Genomic DNA, 21,456 nt, shown 5'->3' with positions numbered 1-21,456 from the left:
TTCAAACAGTGTTCCAAAATGAATGAATTTCCATTTGCAACTGTGGGCCACTTTTATGTTGGTGCCCGAGACAATTTTATGCCCCAGTCCGACCCTGCTGTAAACTGCGTGAACACTGGGCCTATCTATCTGGTCTAGACCAGCCGTTAAAGTAGGGTCCCACAAAGGGACCTTGGTGCTAAGTACAGTACCGTACTTAGCGCCTTCCCCAGTCCCATTGAGTCCTATCGGGCAAAAATGGGAATGGGGAAGGGCCAATGTTCAATGGGGAATTACCGCCCGCCAACTTTGGAATGGGGTGGTAATTCCCCATTGAACATTGGCAGACTCGTTACAATACCAGCACCAACCATGGTGCTAATAACGCCATGGTTTAGCGCCAGTATCGTAATGAGGGCCACAGACTTTTACAAAAATCTACAAACGCTAAATTTCAAGTAGCTTGTCTAACGTACATCGAATGTCCTCAAATGCATTGGTTTTGAGCATTGTACAGGAGGATCCTTTCCCATTCCATCAAGCTCTCTGACATCTGTGATCTCTGACTCTGAGACAAGAACAAAGTAACAGATGCCCGGGTGATTTTTCACAGCAGTCTTTTATTAGCTGAGGTAACAAGACACTTCTGGAAAAGCACACAGTCATTCTGCCTTCCCCTTCCTATATAGACCTTTTTATAATACCCTTATGCAAATTCAGGGCACATATCTGATAGGTCCTTTTATCCAGACAAAAGCCCTACCTACCTTTTGATAGGGTGGCTTATCTGTTACTCACCAAGCTCACATTAGTTCATACTTACCAAACGCTTGCTGGCTGACGCATAAACTGATAAGCTATTTTAAACTCTGGCTGAACACAATTACACACCCTTCAACTCCTGCCAAAAGCAATTTTAATCTCATCACTTGTCACTGTGTTAATCAGCAGGCGGGAGGCGTATTTGAGGATGCACCAAATCCTTTTATTCAGAAAAAAAAACTTTAAATGCAGTTTTCAACACAAGCACGATTTTCGTTTTTTCAAGGAAGCACTCCTTTCACCTTCCTGAACAAGGCCTTAAATCTGGGTTGGTGTTGTGACACGGGTTAAGGCCAAATTAATGTAAAGAAAGAAAAAAAAACAGAAGTCTTTTAAATGTCCTTGCCTTTTATTGTGGGCTTCTTTTTCCTCCTAAGGCACTCACTAAGCGTTGCTTCAGACTTCCTATCTGAAGTTCAATAAAAAAAAGTCCATTCCGGTAACCTTTTCTTTCCTTGGTTCCGTGGGTTAAAGTAAACAGTCCATAAATCAATGCCCGTGTCGTCTAACAGCCAGCATTTATCCCGGCCAAATGGTGCTTTTCAAGTAAGCCGCTGTCAGAGGGACTCTGCGTTTTTCTGTGGCGAGAGTTCGCGCATACGGACTTCTTGCATGCCTGTGGCTCTGGCAATCAGTATGCCCAGTTAAAACCTGCTGCCTCCTCCTTCCATCTCTCCTTGCACTCGCCTTCTCCCTGGATAAAGAAAGAACAGACAGCCTCTCTGAATCCACGCATGCGTTAAAAATGCTGTCCTCCCCTCCCCTCCCAAGTCCAGGTGTGTTCAATCTTTCCGTGCTCTCATGAATCAACCCCACCCTTTCCTCGCTTTTCTCTCTGGGCTCTCCCACCTGACCTCCCTGGTTATTATTGGATTCCACCCGCCCTCCTGATATTCTGTCCGTTCTGAATGCCTTTCTTCTGCTGAGGTAATAAGGTAGGTGAAGGTCACTATGCATTTTGGAACTAAGTGATTTGGCAGCTTTTCTTCGTGATTCAGCATAGTGCATTGTGGGAGAAGTAGTTTTCTGACATGTAGTCTCTGTAGATTTTATTTTGGAATCTCCTGGCAGAGTGGGTATTTTCATTATGTGCGGCATGTTTTCACCGTCCATGACTGTAGGTACAGGGTGTTCTGTTAACTTTATGTTGGTGAGTGGGCTAGATGTCCTGCCACTGTTCAAATTAGGTGACTCCGGGGGTGTATCCTCACACACTGCTTATCTACTCTTCGAGGTTCTGCCAAATGTAGTCAATGTCTCATACCATGGAAAAATAAATAAGTTAATTTATTTGATGCCAAGTACTGCAGCTGTTCTGGTCAAATTGGTCATCAAAAGTACATCCTACCCTTCTTATTATGACTCTTGTCTGGTTTTCTTGCAAAATCCAATTATCTCACAGTGAGATGCTACCAAAGACCTTCTGCTCTATCAGCATGAGTCAGCACTTCCAACCCTGCCCTTATGACTGGACACCATTTTGTGTTTGGCATCCATTTGAAATAGATCCCAATCTACCATTGTGCTACCCAACGGTGAGTCATTATTTCCTTTTGAACATTTCTCACCTTCTAACTCATTTTCATAATATCTTTTTACATATTCATGATATGCGTGTAATACTCGAGGTACTCTTAATTTCCTAGGTCATTCTAACCCAAATATGCATTGCGCCACGTGCACTTTTTTATCTTCAAACAAAGGCACTATAATTCTGATTTCTGTAATACTGGATCCATTGATATGCCTATCATGTTATCTGTATTCAGTTGAGGTGAGATGGGGTCGCCACCCCTCTACATTCCCCCCTGGTCGGTATTCACCCACTGTTCAAAACATGACTAGTACACCCAGTGTCCACCCTCTCCAATATACAGTGTATCTATGAATCCCTATCTCAGTCACCTCCCTCAGTGTGGTGCTCTATCTCAACATGAGAGGTATCATAAAAAACATTTCCTACGGAATCAACAATTTTCAACCATATTATACTCTCCTAATCAAAGACATAAGTATCTCCTTTTGTCAAATGACCATTGCAACCATTTCGCCCTCTGAACCTTTGTACGGACGTATCCTCAAAGGATAACTTTATTTGCTCCTGTCTAGATCCCACCCTGATTACCCAAAAGAATATAAACATAACATGCACAAGTGATGTCAGCCACCACGAGAATCGGGAGAGATCATTCCTTGAGCGAACCCACTAGCCCATTTTCTCCTGTTCCGATCACATGCAACATTTCACTGTTTATATTTACTTTTTCCTCGCTTCCACCCCACAATACTTCCTTGTTTTCTGCCCTTAATACGGCCACCACACAATACTTCCTTGTTTTCTGCTCTTTCCACACATACATTTCATCCTTGTTTTGTTTGTCTTCCATCGGCACATCTTCCACCCGATTCATCTTATTTTCCTTATTCTGCGTCCAAGGACCTTCTTTGTTTTTGGTCCATTCGTTTTATTTATCCTTTGGGCTGCTTGCAGAAAGTTCACAGGCCCCTTAATTCATAGGCCAGTCCTTTTGTATTTACTTGGTTTTGTTTCTGATCACAAAGAAATCGAACTTTCAATCTTCTTTATTCACATAGAATAGTCAAGGGGCGGGCATTCGATTGTTTCTGGAGAACACAAGGATGGGAGAGTCTCATACGGAAAAATTGTTCCGAAAGTAGTTGCAACTTGGCATCTGGCTGGGTCCCTCAAAGCCCTTTTCATGCTAAGCTTTTCTCCCTGCTTGCAGGATCGGTTGCCATCAATCACCTGGTGTGCAGGTACCTCTTGTCCCTCTGTAATGTAAAAACTGAATGAATTTCTTGAAAAATAAGTGAATTTTTATCGTCAGTACTGCCTCCTTAATCCCAAACCTTGGAATATTCATGTCCTTCTTTTAATCCTTTCTACCTCTTAAAAACGATTGCTAGTGCATTATTTCTTTTTCTAATATAATAGGTGGCTGCTCCTTTCTCCTTTTTTGCACAACTTGGTGTCATCCATGTTCTATACATATTGACTGATACCGGGGTTTGGCTACGACCTGCGACCATTAAGCATATAAATCTGCCTTTTTTGGCATTGCCCTATTTTTTCATGGGCTTCTTTCTTTCCAACAATGTTAAATAGCAAAGGAAACATTTTCTCTGTGGTTGTCATCCTTCACCCCACACAGTTATACAGTCTCCTTCTTTATGATAAAATATTAAAAGACAAAACAGAAAACATAACAAATTCAAAACACTTTTTTGAAAAAAGGATGCATTTTCTTTAGACGCTCCCTTTCTTTCTTCTTGGTGCATCCATAGCTGAAGAAGAAGACGCTGGTATGGGTTCCTGTTCCCTGTAGAAAAACGAAATAGAGGCAAAGTCATGTTTAAGCTGACAAGAAAACCTGTTGGTACACTTTTAATTTCTTTTGATTGTTCATAAGTGTAGTGACAGGCCTGTATTAGTCTTTTTTGCTATGCTTAAAATGTTCTCTGTACTTTTGAAGTCCTCCTCCTGATGGCCTGAGACCGTGGTCTCTTCTTTCTTTGCTGTGTTCATTCTGTTGAGACATCATTAACATTTTCCATCACCTTTCCTACACTAATCTTGCTTGCCCCTGTTATTGGGAACCCAGCACTGATTCTTTCAAGTGCATGCGAGTGTGGCATATAGAAAAACATTGTTTTGCCTATCCTTAATATTTCATGCATTTGCCAAATGTTCATATCTGGCATTTCCTTATTACTAGAATTACAAAAAGGTTACTCCACCTTCTATCCAAAGTCTTCTTTATTCTTGTAAAAAAACGTAGCATGCGCTCCTCTCCAGAAAGAACATGGCATGATAACCTGTTCTGAGATGAGAGTTTGCAGCACATGCTTTTTGCTCACTGTACCTTTCACAGATGGGAAATATCCATTTGCATATCAGTCTTTGTCCGGCCCACATGGGCAGTCCAGCACCGAAATGCTTTGGCAATTCCTCTCTGAACAAGAGTACCACCAGCAACCCCATACACATGTTTCAGCCTTGTTGGGCCTCATCAGTGAGGTGAAGCTGTGCCTCTCTAAGCACAGTGAGCAGGGAGTCCACGTCCGGTTGCCCCCAGGTAACTTAGGGTGACCAACCCCAGGTTCCTTGAAAATATGTCAAAAAAGGTAGCAGGCACTCCTCTCCAGAAAGAACAGGGCATGATAACCTGTTCTGAGATGAGAGTTTGCAGCACATGCTTTTTGCTCACTGTACCTTTCACCGATGGGAAATAACTATTTGCATATCAGTCTTTGTCCCACCCACATGGGCAGTCCAACACCGAAATGCTATGTCAATTCCTCTCTGAACAAGAGTACCACCAGCAACCCCATACACGTGTTTCAGCCTTGTTGGGCCACATCAGTGAGGTGAAGCTGTGCCTCTCTGAGCACAGTGAGCAGGGAGTGCACGTCTGGTTGCCCACAGGTAACTCAGCGTGACCAACACTAAGTTCCTTGTAAATATTTTAAAAAAGGTAGCAGGCGCTCCTCTCCAGAAAGAACATAGCATGATAACCTGTTCTGAGATGAGAGTTTGCAGCACACGCTTTTTGCTCACTGTACCTTTCACAGATGGGAAATATCCATTTGCATATCAGTCTTTGTCCCGCCCACATGGGCAGTCAAGCACCGAAATGCTATGGCAATTCCTCTCTGAACAAGAGTGCCACCAGCAACCCCATACACGTGTTTCAGCCTTGTTGGGCCTCATCAGTGAGGTGAAGCTGTGCCTCTCTGAGCACAGTGAGCAGGGAGTCCACGTCTGCAATAACTGGGAGCACCTCCTACTGTAAAACAATAAATTCACATATGGTTTCTTTGGCAAAATCAGCCCTGGATCACTTTCAGCTAGATACAAAAAATATAAATGTTTCAAAAAGAATACATAAATGACCCACTACTTGTTTCAATCAAGCATATATGCATCAGCTTTGGCCCTAATGATTGTCTCTTATTTCAGTCATCACCCTTTATGTTTTTTTTCCCTGTTTCAATGTGAATACACATACATATGTTTTCATAATTCGCCCATGGCTTCGCTAATGTTTCATTAAAAATATTATCAACAGCATATTGCTGCTTCTATGTGCAAACTGATTCAGCTGCATTGACACATGACTGTCTCATGTTTTCAATTACAACCACTGCTCTGTTTTTTCTACAACCATTAATCATTTTCTTGGCTTTGTCAGCTCTTATCGCTAACTTTGAAAAAGAGCTTTGGCTACTTTCAACAGCACACTTTTGAACATAAATTTCACTTGTGTATGTCAGCGCTAGCTGTTTATCAGCTGCACATCATGTCAAAAGGTGGCTATATTTCTGTCTTTTTGCATTTTTAAAACATGTCATGTACTGAATTACCTTGATGTGGTCAACCAGAAAGGGAACCTACTGTCAGATTTCCAGTCATAACTAAATATTATTACTTTTTTTCTAACTTTGCACTTTCCATAGCCATGAAGAAATGAAGAAATGCCTGCACAGTCTCCATTGCCTCTTTATCTGTTTCTTTGTTCATTTCTATGTTCCACTTGGCAGTTTTCTATCATTGAAAACGTTTTAGTCTATTAACAATCTTCTCTTTGTGCATATATACAATGTAACCCTCTACCTACTTTCAATCGCCCGCTTAAAGGGTCCACAACAGTCACAATTTTGACTACATATTATTTTTCTTGATTTCTTTTTCTGCATAACATCTCAGACAACAAATGTGAGCATGCGCCATCAATTGCCTCTCAAACCTCTGCCTTTTCACTGGTCCCTGCCTACTTTGGATTGGTGCCAATCACCTTCCTAAATAAACAATATGATTTCTTAACCTTCTCACAATTCTCACACAACTGTTTGTGTTGCTCCTCGACACCTTAATCCAATACAGACACATAATCAACAAGACTAGTCGACTCTTCACATTAATCCTCAGTGATCACACTTTTATCTCTCCTCCTAATAATACCCTGATCACAGGATTTAGATTATCTCCTTATGCGGACCTTTCCTGTAGGTCGCCTAGTTTACTCCAACTGGAGTGTGAGATAATCTCTTCTGAACCCCCTTGTGTTAGGACTCTCGGGTCTTCTTTCATTACACAAAAAATCTCCAATTACTTTGTAAACTACTCATTACTTTCCCTGTTACTTTCTAAACTACCACAATCCCTTAATATATACATAATACATGTTTTTAATTTTTCCTTTGCCTCTGTCCCCTATAATACATACCATAATTCACAGATGCCAAGTGTGCCATGCTGACAGACATGGGGATGTGCCCCTGACAAGGTATGATAGCACACTGCAGTTTTACCATTCACCCGTCTCTTTAAGGCATCTCACCATCCCTGTCAGCACGCCAACATGAAGCCTGGGTCCTTGTCCCTGAAAGATTTTTAGGGTCCCTTCATGGTCGCCAAGTGTACAGGAGGGTCCTTTCCATCAAGCTCTCTGACATCTGTGAACTCTGACTCTGAGACAAGAACAAAGGAACAGACGCCCGGGTGATTTTTCACAGCAGCCTTTTATTAGCTGAGGTTACAAGACACTTGTGGAAAAGCACACAGTCATTCTGCCTTGCCCTTCTAATATAGGCCTTTTTGAATGATGCAACCTGATAGGTCCTTTTAGCCATAGAAAAGCCCTCCCTATCTTTTGATTGGGTGGCTTATCTGTTACTCACCAAGCCCACATAATTTCATACTTGGCAAACACTTGCTGACTGATGAATAGGCTAAGCTATTTTAAACTCCGGCTGAACACAATTACACATCATTCAACTCCTGCCAAAAGCAATTTTAATCACATCACTTGTCACTGCTTATCTACTCTCCGAGGTTCTGCCAAATTTAGTCAGTGTCTCATTCCATGGAAAAACAAATAAGTACATCAGGTGCTTCTCATCATGACTCTTGTCTGGTGTTCTTGCCAAATCCAATTATCTTGCAGCGAGATGCTGCCAAACACCTTCTACTGTATCAGCATGAGTCAGGACTTCCACACCTGCCCTTAAGACTAGACACCATTTTGTGTTTGGCATCCATTTTGAAATATATCCCAATCTACCATTGTGCTACCCAACGGTGAGACATTATTTACTTTTAAGCTTTTCTCACCTTCTATCTCATTTTCATAATATATTTTTACATATTCATGATGTGTGTAATACTCAAGGCACTCTTCACTTCCTGGGTCGTTCGAACCCATATATGTGTCGCGCCACATGAACTTTTTTTATCTTCAAATAAAGGCACTATAATTCTGATTTCTGCATTACTGGAACCATTGATATGCCTATCATGTTATCTGTACTCAGTTGAGGGGATAAGGGGGAGACACCCCTCTATAGCATATTAGAATTGTAAACAAAATGGGTAAAATACAACATATGCAAATCATCCAGTTTAACACAATCAATATGCAGATAGCGTGGAGTGCCGGCGAGTGGCAGTCTGGCAGTGATTCCTTGCTGAACTGTCTCTCTACTCTTTCTCTCCTAACTACTGTGCTGAGCTGAGAGGCGGAGCATCACATAAATACTGCAAGCCCCTGCGGACGCGGAGTGGCGGCGAGTGGCAGTCTGGCAGTGATTCCTTGCTGAGCGATCTGTCTACTCTTTCTCTCCTGACTACTCTGCTGAGCTGAGAGGCGGAGCATCACATAAATACTGCAAGACCCTGCAGAGCGGACGCAGAGTGGCAGCGAGTAGCAGTCTGGCAGTCATGGCTGGAAGGGCTGCAAGGACTGCCGCCACCGGTGCCTCTCTAGAGGAGGACGAAGGGCAAAGACTGTGCAGTTCACGCCCACGCCTAGATGTGTAGAAACTTCAGTCAATAGAAGCACAACACGTGCTTCCAGGGAGCGGCGAACAGTTGTGGTCGCGCTGCTCTGGTTGGTGGTCATATGACAGCCCCCAGCAAACTACCACTCTTTGAAGGAGTGAAACATAAGCCACCATTACAGACGGTGTGGCTGCAGACGAAAGCCCAGATCCATGTAGCCCAAGAGGGGTGGACCCAACAGGAGCGGCGTCTTGCAGAGTCCGAACATTCAGACTCTATAGACACAGTAAAAACAACAGAACTAATTGTAAATCGAAAAAAACGTGCGAGACAAAATAATGACAATGGAAATTCAGAAAAAGAACAATGAAAAAAAGCAAAAACCAACAAATAATAATGGACAACCGAAGGGACCCGCAGGAAAATCAGCTACAGCCTTAAAAGGCAGACATGGAGCAGTTGATAGCTCTAGAAAAACCGGATCAGCAAAACCAACTACACTCCGTATCCTGACAGAATCTTTCCATTCCCAGATAACTGCCAGGCCGGAAAACTTGAAAGAACTATCTGACGCGGAGATGCTGGCGGCGGTTAAAGAAAACTTCCCTTGTGCCAAGCAGAGAAGGTTGGATGCCCCAGTAGTAAAGAGTCGAGCACCTTCTGAAAATGCAACTGGAAAAGCTCCAGTACAGAAAAAGACTACAGACCACCTTGAAAAGTGTAGTGTACCCACACTTACGAATGATATGACACACATTACTCTTCCACCGACAGGGTCAAAACCCACGACTCTGATGGCCACTCAGTCTCCTCCACATCAAACAATGACCATTCCGGAAAGGTGAGCACCAAATCCATTTAGAGATGGACAGGCATAATCGACCACCACAAACAACTGAAGAACAAACGTCACCACAATCAGTGCCGTTTTCGGCCAAAGCCTGAAGGCAGAAGGAAATCTCACTGGAACCTGATAGTCAATTGGTACAGAATGATACTTGTAAGGCCCAAGTGGAAAGAGAACCTGACAGTTCCGCAAAAGATGATGAACGCAACTTCCCCGAAGGGAACAGATTCACAGTTACAATGAGTTCAGCAGACTCAACCTACCATCAGAAAGCAGACGTCTCCACGCCAATGGTAAATCAGTAGCAATTCCCATGCAAGATCTTACATATTGCCCAGAATCACGTCCACATCGCAGAAGTTCTTTAGAGTCCTTCTCTAATGCCCCAACCCATAAAACTCACTCTACAAGTTACACATTGTCAACACCCACTAAAAGAGCTTCCAATCAAGTTCTGTCCTCATCGATGGAGACTCCTTCTAAAAAACCAGACATGCTAATCATCATGGCAGCAGTCACAATAGTGTTGGCACCATTCTGTAAGCTCTACGAATCGATCAACGATACACTGAAGGACCATATGACCATCCAAGCCATGTTGCTTACCAAATTGATCTTCTTAGAGGGCTACATTTCAGCATGTGAAGAAAGAGAAAACAAACACAAAAACACAGACATCTCAGTAAATCATCTGATGTGAAAAATATCAGCTTGCTTACCAGAACAAGAACCCTCGAATATAGATGTCAACAAGATAAAATCAATGAAAGTGGTAGGATTACAAACGGCAACAATCATTGACTTGACATTAAATAACCAAACCTCTCAAGAAATGGCAAAAAAGAGCAAAGATAGCAAGTCTAACAGCGTGATAGCCGCAAGCCCAGCAAACACCCAGCAGTGCTGATGGTGGTCGAAAAACAGCCGCGGCTGACCTGGCTACAAACGAAGAGTCAGAGTTGGCATACTCAATCTTTGATAAACCTAAGTCAAGACGTGTTGTCACTTTCGGAAGTATTAGGACATCGACAAGCAGTGATACCCCATCCACAAAATCTGGTGACTGCAGCCATTATCCAGAAGATGACAAACAAACCTCGGAAAGATGGACTCCAACAATCCAAAGGAAACTTAGAGAGTGGGCACCAGCAGCAAATGATTTCCGCACTAGACGAAAACAAAACGTCAGCTTCATCAAAAGCAGGGAATGACTTTCTCAATAATGAATCGCTGATGAACATAAGTGAACATTCAACAGAAGAGACAACTTTGAATCCATCATTGTTACAGAATGGTGAAATACATCTAATAGAAGAATTATCATCAAATCACTTACCTTCTCAGACTGGTCCACTTAAGCCAGAGACACGAGTTGACCAGCCTAATATTAGACAGAGAGATCACAAGGACAGCTCTGAAAGTCAGTTTATAACTTTGGAAGAGAGATGCAAAAGCATAGCACAAACTGTTAACTGGAATCATCAAAATATTAAAACGGACACGAACGAAGCGACAAATGGTAATAAACAAACTAAGAGCAATAAGACACTCTGTGATCTGAGAACAACATGTGATAAAAATGTGACTCTGAAGAAATATAAAAAGGAAAAAGAAGCATCAAATAGATACTCGAAAATCACGGCATGATGCTCCCCTTCATGCAATTAGCATAACTTTTAAAAAGACCCTCATAGAGTATTTGACTGTTCATGTTTAATTTGAGCAAAAATCCAAGCTTCTTCATTATGGCATAACTCTAGAGGGATTTTAGAGCTTTTTCTGTTCTGATCTTTTGTACCACCAAACATTGCGGGAGACCAAAAAGGGACTTAAGAATTCGACCTTAAATTTAGACTACAATCCTACTTATAGAGTCAGAATTACAGCAGTGCCACATAATACAATTGGCATTCACTTCATTTTATATGCCAGAAAGGTTGCAACAATTAAACTCCATAATCAAGTTCTTTTTTTTAACTCTAATAATGGCAGGCTGCAGTTTGTGAATTATACCATCCTGTAACTGTTTCACGGCTATACTGTTGCAAGTTTTATAACTGAGGTGAGTAAATTCATCCGTGTCCTGTAACAGTGTAGTGATCATGTGCTAAGTGAATTTCATAACTTGATTTCCCCGACAGGTGAATAGCATGATTGGTGTTTTTCCAAATGAATGGCCAGATTATTGAATTAAGAATAATTCTAAACAGCATCAAGACTATTTTACAGACCTCTTGTGGTTTTGTCCATTATGCAAATTGTCTGCATAAGCAAGCTACAGGTTGGCGAGGGAGTTCATAGACTTGCCAAAAGCAATATATACATCTTACATATGCAGGTTATGAAGTCAGGTGCACAAAATACAATCCTGTCTAAGTCCCGCTGAATATGGATTTTCTTTGTTAAAAGCCAATAAGCATTTAAACTGAATTGACTACCATGTCATTATGTAAAATTAATAATTTTAACAAGAATACACCATCCCTTTCACTTGTATCACAGCCGATCACAATCTATAGTTTTGAAAGTGCTTATATAGACCCAAAAGGCTAAGTACAGAGGGGTATCAGTTTAAACAAAGCGTGTATCTTCAAACTATTTGATACAAAACCATTTAGACGTATGAACAACACTTTCCTGAATCCAGTTTGCAAATATGGAACTATATTATTAACGGAGACCCACTCCATAAACTTTTCTTAAATCAGAAAGTTAAAAACCTTACTGGTGACATCTGATAAAGTGTTTGGTCTATAATTATCTGGAATTTAAAAAGCACAATTTTAAAAATCAAAATAATATGTGCGTTTAGCCAAGAGGACAGTAAAATGTGGATAATATTATGAAACAGTACTGTTAAAGGTTCCACACACCAATCAAGGATTTCTTTCAGAAATGCATGTGTAAGACCATCAGGCCTTGAAGCCCTAGAATTCTTAAGTGTCCTGATGCCCTGCTTAATATCCAACACAGAAACAGAAGCAGCCTAACTACCCAATTCTTCTCTTGTAATAGTACATATCCAAATTTTCTCGAAAATAGCCATAAATTGAACCACGTGAGTGTTGACTTCACCCCTAGTGACAAATTACCAACATTATTTAGGTCATGAAAGATAATAGCGTTCAAGTCCTGGTTTTTGGGAGTAAAAACCAATTTTTGTAAAATTAATCAGTTCTTAGAAGCTTATTTAAGTTGCAGTCGAAGTGTGAGATACATTGATCATTAGTGAGATCACAATTCTTATGAAGTTATTGCAAGTATTATCTAAGATTAGTTTTACAGTCCTGTATCCATGCATCATTCTGAGCAATACAATTATTGCCATAAATCTGAGCCAAAGCCTTCTGCTGGGGAATACATTGAGAGGTCCACATTGTAATAACTTTATAAAAATTACCCAGGAATGTCAGCAAAGACTTGCTTTAATGTCAAGAACTATGAAACAAAAGGTGTTCTGTGACCAAACAAAACATTCTACTCTTACCGTGGTTTACTTTGACTGAATTCAGAGGTTTTCAGAGTGGCAATCGTTTGTGAGAGTAGTACCAAAGATAAGGTCAAATAAAGGTGATCACTAGCCCATAGATCCTGAAAATAAACACAAACCACCTTACATAATGAGGACAAACCTATAAAATGTATTCTAAGGTATATTTAATCACCCATTGATGCCAGATCCAGGATCCAGGAACGTCACCTCTCACATGCCCATTCAATATCACTAACTCCCAATTGGTAAGGAGCCTGGCCCACTGACGGCCTTGAGCATTGGGATGATTATTAAATAGATCTGCAGGAGGTGCATCCCATAGAAAAGAATAGACCTTGTTACAAGCATTGGAAGCAAGATCAGGACACCTAGCATTTAAATCCCGAGCCAAACAATGGCAGGAAAAGGGAATAGTCTACACAAAGTTCCAACAGGTTTTCAACTTGCCCTCCAAGGTGTTTACACTTACTCAGATCATTGGGACTATATACGTTCAGAGCTAGCTAGTTGTTACTAGGCGTAGAAATATTTCACTTAAAGAGTACATATGAACTCTGTGCAATAAACTCAGTGGCTGTGACAGGTAAGATATTTGTATGGGCAACCAGCAGTCCTGCAGAATGACAACCCTCTGAACCTTTTTTGCACTTTTTAGAACTCAGCAGAATCCATCAATCAAGAGTGACTCTTCCAGTCAAACCTCTTGCAGGCAAATAATATCATGCAAACTCCAATAACTTAAAACGTTTTTGTTACTTAAAACAACCTATTCGAAAAATGAGAATGCCAAGATATTAAAATAATTATTCAAATGTGTCATCAGGGTATGTAGCTGAACTAGTTAACGCGCTGATAGTGGCAATGGTCAACCAAATATTAGAGACTTGCAAGATGGATTACAGACTCCATTGAAGTGCACAAAGATTCTGCCAGTAGCATCCTGGTGACAATCTGTGGTATAATTAATAATATCTTTCCTTGAAATCCACGCCTTACATCTACCATGATACCTTAATGGACACATTTAATTCTGATCAGAGAAGCTCATTTTCCTTGACACCTGATTCTCTTGTGATTGCTCAGTCATAGCCCAACATGAAAAAAGCTTCTACTTCAAAGACCACCAGTTTCAGTATAAACATGTTTTTAACATGAAAATGTTGAGAATATTTCAGATTTTCATCTACAAGCAATAAAAGATCATCAATTTAGGAATTTCATTAAACATCTCTCAAACGTTGCTTAGGTTGAGTGTAATATCTCTAGATTCCATATAAATTGGTTCTAGATGCAATAGAAATAAGTCCTCCCCATTCTAACAGAAGTTTTAATCTCCCTGTGAACTGGAGAAAAGTTAGGAGGGTCCAAAGTCTGTGTCTTTATCCGATCCACTGAATTGTCAGGAACCGAAAAATACCCTCCAAGTCATCCGCAAGATCAACAATTGATGGATTTAAGGCGGTAGGATGAACTTGATAAGATAAGGTATTAGATTGAATATAGCGACCTTGAGATTCCAAGGAGTTACCAGATGAAGCACTTGGCATCTTCTTCCACAAGGGACATCTCTCTTGCAAATGAAACCTGCTAAACCGCTGATGAGGTAATTAGTAAGAGAAACTTATGTACATGAACAGTATGCTCTGTAGCCAACTGAGTGACAAACTTAATTTGTAATTTTCTTCTTTCTCCTGCTCTGAGTCTTACCGCCACCTCGTTGAGGGGAGGTGAAACTGCTGATATTTATTAGTGATCAAGACGTCATTTGAACAGCCACTAATAATGGTTTCATTTTCTGAACAGCCTTTTGAAGCACCACCTTCTACATTTGCTACAGCCGCTCTTACGACCATTTCAAGAAGCAGACTTATTGCCTTTATTATTCGATACAGTCTCTTTCCCACTATGAAGTACAGCACTCCAGTGAGTCAAGAGATCCTTGTCTCGCTCATACTCCTACGTCCCGTCCCCTTTCCTCCATACTTATGGGACATCGCTCCGTCCTGTGGGACGGGATCGGAGGACTTTGCAAAAAGCATCCAAAAAAATGTTTTCAAAAATGTGTCCTTCCTCTCTTTCTGCGTGGGGCCCAGCACGTGGCCGTAAGCCCGCCCACCTTGGCTCCGCACCCCGCATCGCCCATCAATCCTTTTCTCCGCTCGTTCGGGACTGGACGCACTTGCATCCTCTGAAGATTTTCTTCCCTTTTTCCTCTCTGGCTCTCGCTAGCGACCGTGTACTAGTCTGTCTATGTCGTTCAAACTAGACTTTCCAGATTGTTCATCGTGTCACCGTCGTTTCGCGAGGGCGGATCCCCATCCTCTTTGTTTAGAGTGCTTGGGTCCGGATCACCGTTGGGACTCCTGTTTTTACTGCGACTCCCTTTCGGTCCGGGCACTTCAACGTCGGTTGGAGCGGTGGGAGGAGGTGTTCCGACGAACTCCTCCTTCACATTTTCAGGCGTTCATCGGCGAGAAGAAAAAACGCCCGGTAAGTTCTTTACTTTTCAGAGCACCCCAGCCGGGGGATACCTTTCTGGGTTCCTCTCGAGCCGGGAGGGGCGTTGATCGCCCTGCCACTGGGGTTCGCCCTGAGGTGGCCGTTGGGCCTAATAATTGTACCAGAGTTTTCTCCGAGGGTCTCCGTAAGGGGCCTGTGGATACCGGAGCACGCTCCGAGGCCCCTCCTGTGGGGGCTGTTTGTGGACCCAGTTCTACTGAGTTGTGGGGTACCGGAGCTAGCTCTGAGGCCTCTCTATCGGCTTCCCTCAAAAATAAGACTGGGGTGCGACCCGAGGCCTTGGGTGGGCTTGCTGTCACCGAACGGATATTCGAGGCCTGCGCAGATAAGGCTTTTACCGGACCCGGGTCCGAGGTCCCTCGTCCAGAGGCTAAAGCTACGAACAGTTCTGAGAGGCCTGGCAAGGCCTTGTCAGTGAAAGTTGTTTCTCACCGTTCCCGCTCTTGCGACGACACCAGAACTGTTGAGGGGGCAAAGAAGCAAAGTTCTTTTACCGGCAGTGCCGAGGTCCTTCCTTCGAAGGCTAATTTGGCAGTTGGTATGTCACAAAAACTTTCCAGGCCTCACAGTACCGGCTCTGCCGAGGTCCCTTATGTTAAGGCTAAAGTTAATAGCCCCTGATCCTTCGACGGGGACACCTGCCTCACTTCCTCACGTGCGGCAGGTCCCCTCAGAGGAGGACAAAATGGCGCCCGTTCCCGCCACGACCGCGGCGGCCATTTCGGGTGCTACCCCTACAACTACGCCATCGGCCTCAGGTGTAGGGATTGGTCCCTTGGGTGAACATAGAGTCCCTTGTGCGCATCCTTATCGGCCAGTTTACGACTGGAACGCTCGGATGCCTCTTCCGCACAATGTTTCGTTGCCTGCAGGGTCGACACCTTTGATTTATGTGGATATGTCGGTGGAGGGGCCAGTGTGGCACCCTTCCCTGTTACGTCCCTGGATTTGTCCACCTCATGAGAGGCCTCTTCAGGATCCGAAACAGTCCCCGGAGGACGCTTTTTTCGGTAACTTTCAGACGCTCATGCGTACCGACCCCCATGATGGAGTATTTCAAAGGGCTTTTTAGGCAGATATGTTCGCCCGCGCCTCCGGCCCCACCCGTTCCTCCGGTGGTTCCGCCCGTGCCTCCCTTGCCTACGGTGCCTTCCCCGACTCATCCACCTTTGCCTCCATTGTCCCCTGTGGACAAGGCAGTGCCTGACATGGCTCAGCAGGATCCTGACCTGTCGGATGACGCGCAAGGCGAACAGGACAGCGAGGACCTTCATCACTCTATCAGAGCTTTTCATGACCGGGTACTGGACATGATGAACTTCTTAGATGTTCCAGTGCCCGAGGCACCCGCTCCGCAGGAGGGCGTGCTTTCTGGGGCGTTCACCCTGTCTCCCCCTTGGAGCGTACCAGCCTGTTCTTGCAGAAGGATGTTCTGGCCGAGGTCTGCAGAGTTTGGGAAAAGCCACACTCTGGACTTTTTGTCAATAAGAAAATTGACGCGAGATACAGGCTGCATTCTTCGGAAGCGGTGGCCCTGTCGTCTTGTCCGCCCCCCTCCTCCACAGTAGTGGCTGCGGCCACTTTGCAGTCTAGGCCTGCAGCATCCTCTTCCACGATGGTTACTCAGGTTCTGGGAAAGGAGGTCAAGCTCCTCGACTCCCTCAGGATGAAAATCTTCGCCAACTCAGCCTTGCAGCTCAGGCAGGCCAACGCTGAATTGATATTAGCGGGAGCTAACATGCAGATGTGGAAAGGTCTGTCGGAGTTTGAGGAGTTTATCCCGGTCGAGAAGCTGGAAGATTTTAAAGTAGGCCTATCCGACGCCAGGGTCTTGGCCCAGGATCTCCAGGAGGCTGCGGCTCCTCACGTAGACACCTCGGCTCGGGGCCTTATGCTGGGGGTTGATACCTCACGGCAGGCGTGGCTGCATGCAACTAAATTCTCAAAAGAAGTGCAGGATAAGGTATTGGACCTTCCGTTCGATGGGAAGGAGCTCTTTCATCCTACAACAGATGTAGAGCTCACCAAGACGAAGGATAGCACTCAGACAGCTAAGTTCTTGTCTGTCCTGGTTAAGGCTCCTTTCAAAACCCAGAGACTGTTGTCACAAAGTCGACCTTCCTCTGGCTTTAGGGGCTTCCTCGACCGAAAATCTCACAGTGTGGATACCCCTGTGGGGAACAACCGCCATAGGCAACAACAGACGCAGTTTTTCCTCCCACTCCTCAGCCTCCTCCTCAGGTGGCACTGCCACTGATAAACCTACTAAATGAGGGTTTTCCGTGCTCGCACGAGACCTCGGTGGGAGGACGCATTGCGTCTCATTGCGTTACGCTCACCTGGTTCCCACAGGGGCGTCTATCGGACCCAGACAGCTGCGGTCTCCACCAACGTGATGCGTAGTGAAGAGATGACAGTCTGGACCTGCCTGCCTAATCTTGTCTGCTGGACTCGTAGAAGTATTCTCCTGCAAGTGGAGAAAGGGATTTAGCCACCCATGTACTTTAGTGATGGCCCCCCCAACTGTTCTCGTTCTCCCCACTAATCACCTCCGATATCCCCTCTTGGTAGCCTCACCTTATGTTTTTAAATGATGAGCTCTCCATCGTGCATGGCATGCAGGGGCGCGTAGATACCAGTTACTTCACTGGTTTGAAGGTATTGGAGGAGTTCCGGAGGAATATTGACTCCAGTGTCTATAAAGTTCAAAGAGTTCAATATGTCCGATTTTCCCTCTTGTTCCGTTCCCTCGTTAGGTTGCAGCTGGGTCCAAAAGAATATTGCCTGGAGGCAGCTGATGGCGTTCAGGTAAGAGTCTGTATTACCAAACACTGTCCGGTAAATGTTGCATGAGTTTAACTTGCTGTTTTCTCTCCCCTTATAGGTGCGGCATAGAAAGATGCAGCGAATTAAAGGATAATATCTCCGGTGGTAAAGCAGGTAAGCCTATGGTGGCAAAGAGATTGTCTTTGTCGGTTTTCTCGGCTCACCTTGTTATTCCTTTTGTTTTCCCCCCAGGTGCTATGTTTCGACGAAGAAAATGATGGAGGCAGCGCCAAGTTGAAAGATGCGGTGGACTGCTGAATATAACGCAGCGCTGCTGCTGGCGAAGCAACGCGTGCTGAAATAATGTCCGTACCAGGCTCGGAGATGTGCTGGGTCCGGAATCAGGTAAGGAATCAAATAATGTCCGTGATCTAACCTCTTCTCCTTTCTTTTCCTTTTGTCTACGAGCTCCGGATTCGAGGCGGGCGTGGCAGAAGACTGGATGCTGACTTGCAGACACGGTGAGCGTTACGCTGCTGGATACAGAATAACACGAAGCATGACCTGCTGTTCGGGCGTGGTTTAAATAGCCTGCAAAGCAGTCCCAGGTAAGAAGTTCCCCAGAACCACACCCGAGTAAAAAATAGTCCCTGTAATAAAATAGTCCCATCCAGGCCTCACGTTGGCTTGGACTCATTTGCAGCATGGTCTGCATAAGGTAAGTAAAGTCTATGAGCCTGGCGCCTCTGTCGCCAGGACTGATTTCTATGATGAGCCTGGCACCTAAGGCGCCAGGACTGATTCCAAACAGCCCCCAGCCGGGGCTGTTGGGGTTTTAATGAGTATCTGGATGCTTGCTCCCGGGGCTGATGGACTTGATCCGGATGCCAGGGGGTAGGCATCATGACACATTGGGAGGTGTGGCAGACCATCACAGAAGACAGATGGGTCTTGTCAGTCGCTCAGTCGTGCTTCCGCTTACCTCTACCCCCTACCGTACCCCTCAACCCTCCTTTTCAGCTGTCGGGTCGCCCTCCCTCTAGGCAGAGGTTCTGAAACTTCTGCACCTCAGAGCTGTGGAACCAGTTCCCCTTGGGGAGCGAGGGGAGGGCTTTTACTCCCGGCTGTTTACGGTGCCCAAACCCAACCAGCTGGCCTGCGCACCATCCTAGACCTTTCCCAGTTCAATCTTTTCCTACCCCAAGAGAAATTCAAGATGATCACGCCCAGCCAGATACGCTCCTCCTTGCAGATGGGCGATTGGCTCAGCGTGGTGGATCTTCAGGATGCGTACATGCATATCCTGATTTGGAACCCACACAGAAGATATCTCTGCTTCTCTTTGGAGAGGAGCACTTCCAGTTTCGAGTGCTTCCTTATGGCCTCAGCTCGGCGCCGCGTGTCTTCACAAAGATGATGTCGGTGATTGCGGCCCATCTTCGTCTCCAGGGTATTCATGTGTATCCATATTTGGATGACTGGCTCTTACGCAGCCCTTGTCCGCTGGCAGCAGAGGGCAATCTCCAGTCTCTCCTTCAGCTCCTGTTCCATCTTGGGCTGTCGGTGAATTGGCGAAAATCTTCCATGACGGTCTCTCAGGACCTGATTTTCCTGGGTTTTCGCTGGAACACGATCGACTGCAGAGTGTACCTGACCGGGGGCAGAATGGCGGATCTGTTAGCCACGTGTCAGATGTTTGCGCAGTCGGAGAGCATGTCGGTCTGGTGGTTCCAGAAGCTTCTGGGCCTCAGGGCCTTGTGTGTGCTGGCTCTTCCTCTTGCTCGTCTCAAGATGAGAGGGACTCAGATGGCTCTTCGGAGTTCCTGGCGTCAGGCGGTGGACCCGGATTCTAAGCTGATAATGATTCCGGATTCCATGAGAGTGGACCTGGAATGGTGGTCATCTCTCAGCAACCTGTCAGTGGGTGCAGGTTTTCAGGACCCGGCTCCTATGGTGACGATCACAACGGACTCCTCCCTCCTGGGGTGGGGTGCGACATTGGATCTTCTACAAGTATCGGACCTCTGGTCACCTCAGGACAAGCTCCTGCACATAAATCATTTGGAGCTTCTGACGATTTTTCTTGCGCTCAAGGTGTTCAGACCAGTCATTGCCAACAAGGTGGTCCGCATACGCACGGACAATGTGGTGTCAATGTATTACATCAACAAGCAAGGGGGAACAAAGTCTCCCCCTCTCGTAGAACTGTCCATCCAGATTTAGAAGTGGGCCCTGCTTCTTGGTGTCTGGCTGCTTGCAGTACACATTCCGGGCCAGCTGAATGTCACAGTGGATGCCCTCAGCCGGCGGACAGTGGTCAGCTACCAGTGGGAGTTGAAGGTAGAGGTCCTCTCATGGATCTGCTCGCGTTGGGGCACACCGGAGGTGGATCTCTTCGCTACGGCGGTGAACAGGAAGCTTCCTCGGTATGCTTCCAGAGGGGGTCTGGCGGCCTCCTCTCTGGGGGATGCTCTCGAGATTCCATGGCACAATATGAGAGCTTATGCCCTCCAGCCGCTGCCTCTAGTTCATCGAGCAATTTGGAAGCTGAAGAACTCGGTGAACTGGTCCCTTCTACTCATGGCCCCCTGGTGGCTGGCCAGGTTCTGGTTCTCAGAACTTCAACACCTGTCGGTGTATCCGCCGATCAGGCTACCAGTGACCCCCGATCTTCTTCATCAGGGGGAGTAGCAGATATGGCACCCCTCCCCACAATCGCTCAGCTTGTCGGCATGGTGCCTGAGTTCAGGTCTTTAGAGCATCTTAACTTGTCTATGGATAACATGCGTATTATCCAGGCAGCCAGGAAACCCTCGACCATATCCCAATACAGGAGTAAATGGCTCAGGGTCTGTCATTGGTGTTTGGAAAAACAGTTGGACCCGAGGGTGGCTACGATTGACACTGTGCTGTCCTTCGTGTCCTCCCTAGCAGTCGGGTGTTCACGTTCTGTCCTGCAGAACCTACCTTTCAGCGGTCTCCACTTATCTTTCTACAGACCAATGTTCCTACTCTCTGAGTAACTCAGTCGTCAAGAGGCGTTTTGCAGGCTTGACACAACTTTACCCTTCGGTTCGTAGTCCGCACCTGCCGTGGGACCTAAATGTAGTCCTGACGGCGCTCTGCCATAAGCCTTTTGAACCCATGGCCAGGGTGTACCTCAAGTACCTATCATGGAAAGTGTTCTTTCTGGTCGCCGTTACCTCAGCAAGGCGAGTGAGTGAGCTC

General features: G+C 45.0%; 1 long non-coding RNA gene across 2 annotated transcripts in view; it reads right to left on the bottom strand.

Moving 5' to 3' along the window:
- Positions 1-720: 720 nt before the first annotated feature.
- LOC138497207 (uncharacterized) overlaps positions 721-21,456 on the bottom strand; it is a 795,999-nt gene continuing 775,263 nt past the window's right edge. For both annotated transcript variants that reach the window (XR_011278538.1, XR_011278540.1), the window contains one exon: positions 721-4,142. This is a non-coding gene — a long non-coding RNA (uncharacterized lncRNA). The remainder of the gene's footprint in view (positions 4,143-21,456) is intronic.

The sequence above is a fragment of the Ambystoma mexicanum genome, chromosome 5q (genome assembly GCF_040938575.1).
Source record: "Ambystoma mexicanum isolate Mex_15411 chromosome 5q, UKY_AmexF1_1, whole genome shotgun sequence".
Taxonomy (NCBI): Eukaryota; Metazoa; Chordata; class Amphibia; order Caudata; family Ambystomatidae; genus Ambystoma; species Ambystoma mexicanum.
Note: the sequence above shows the minus strand (reverse complement) of the source record. Positions and strands in the feature narration are given on the sequence as shown.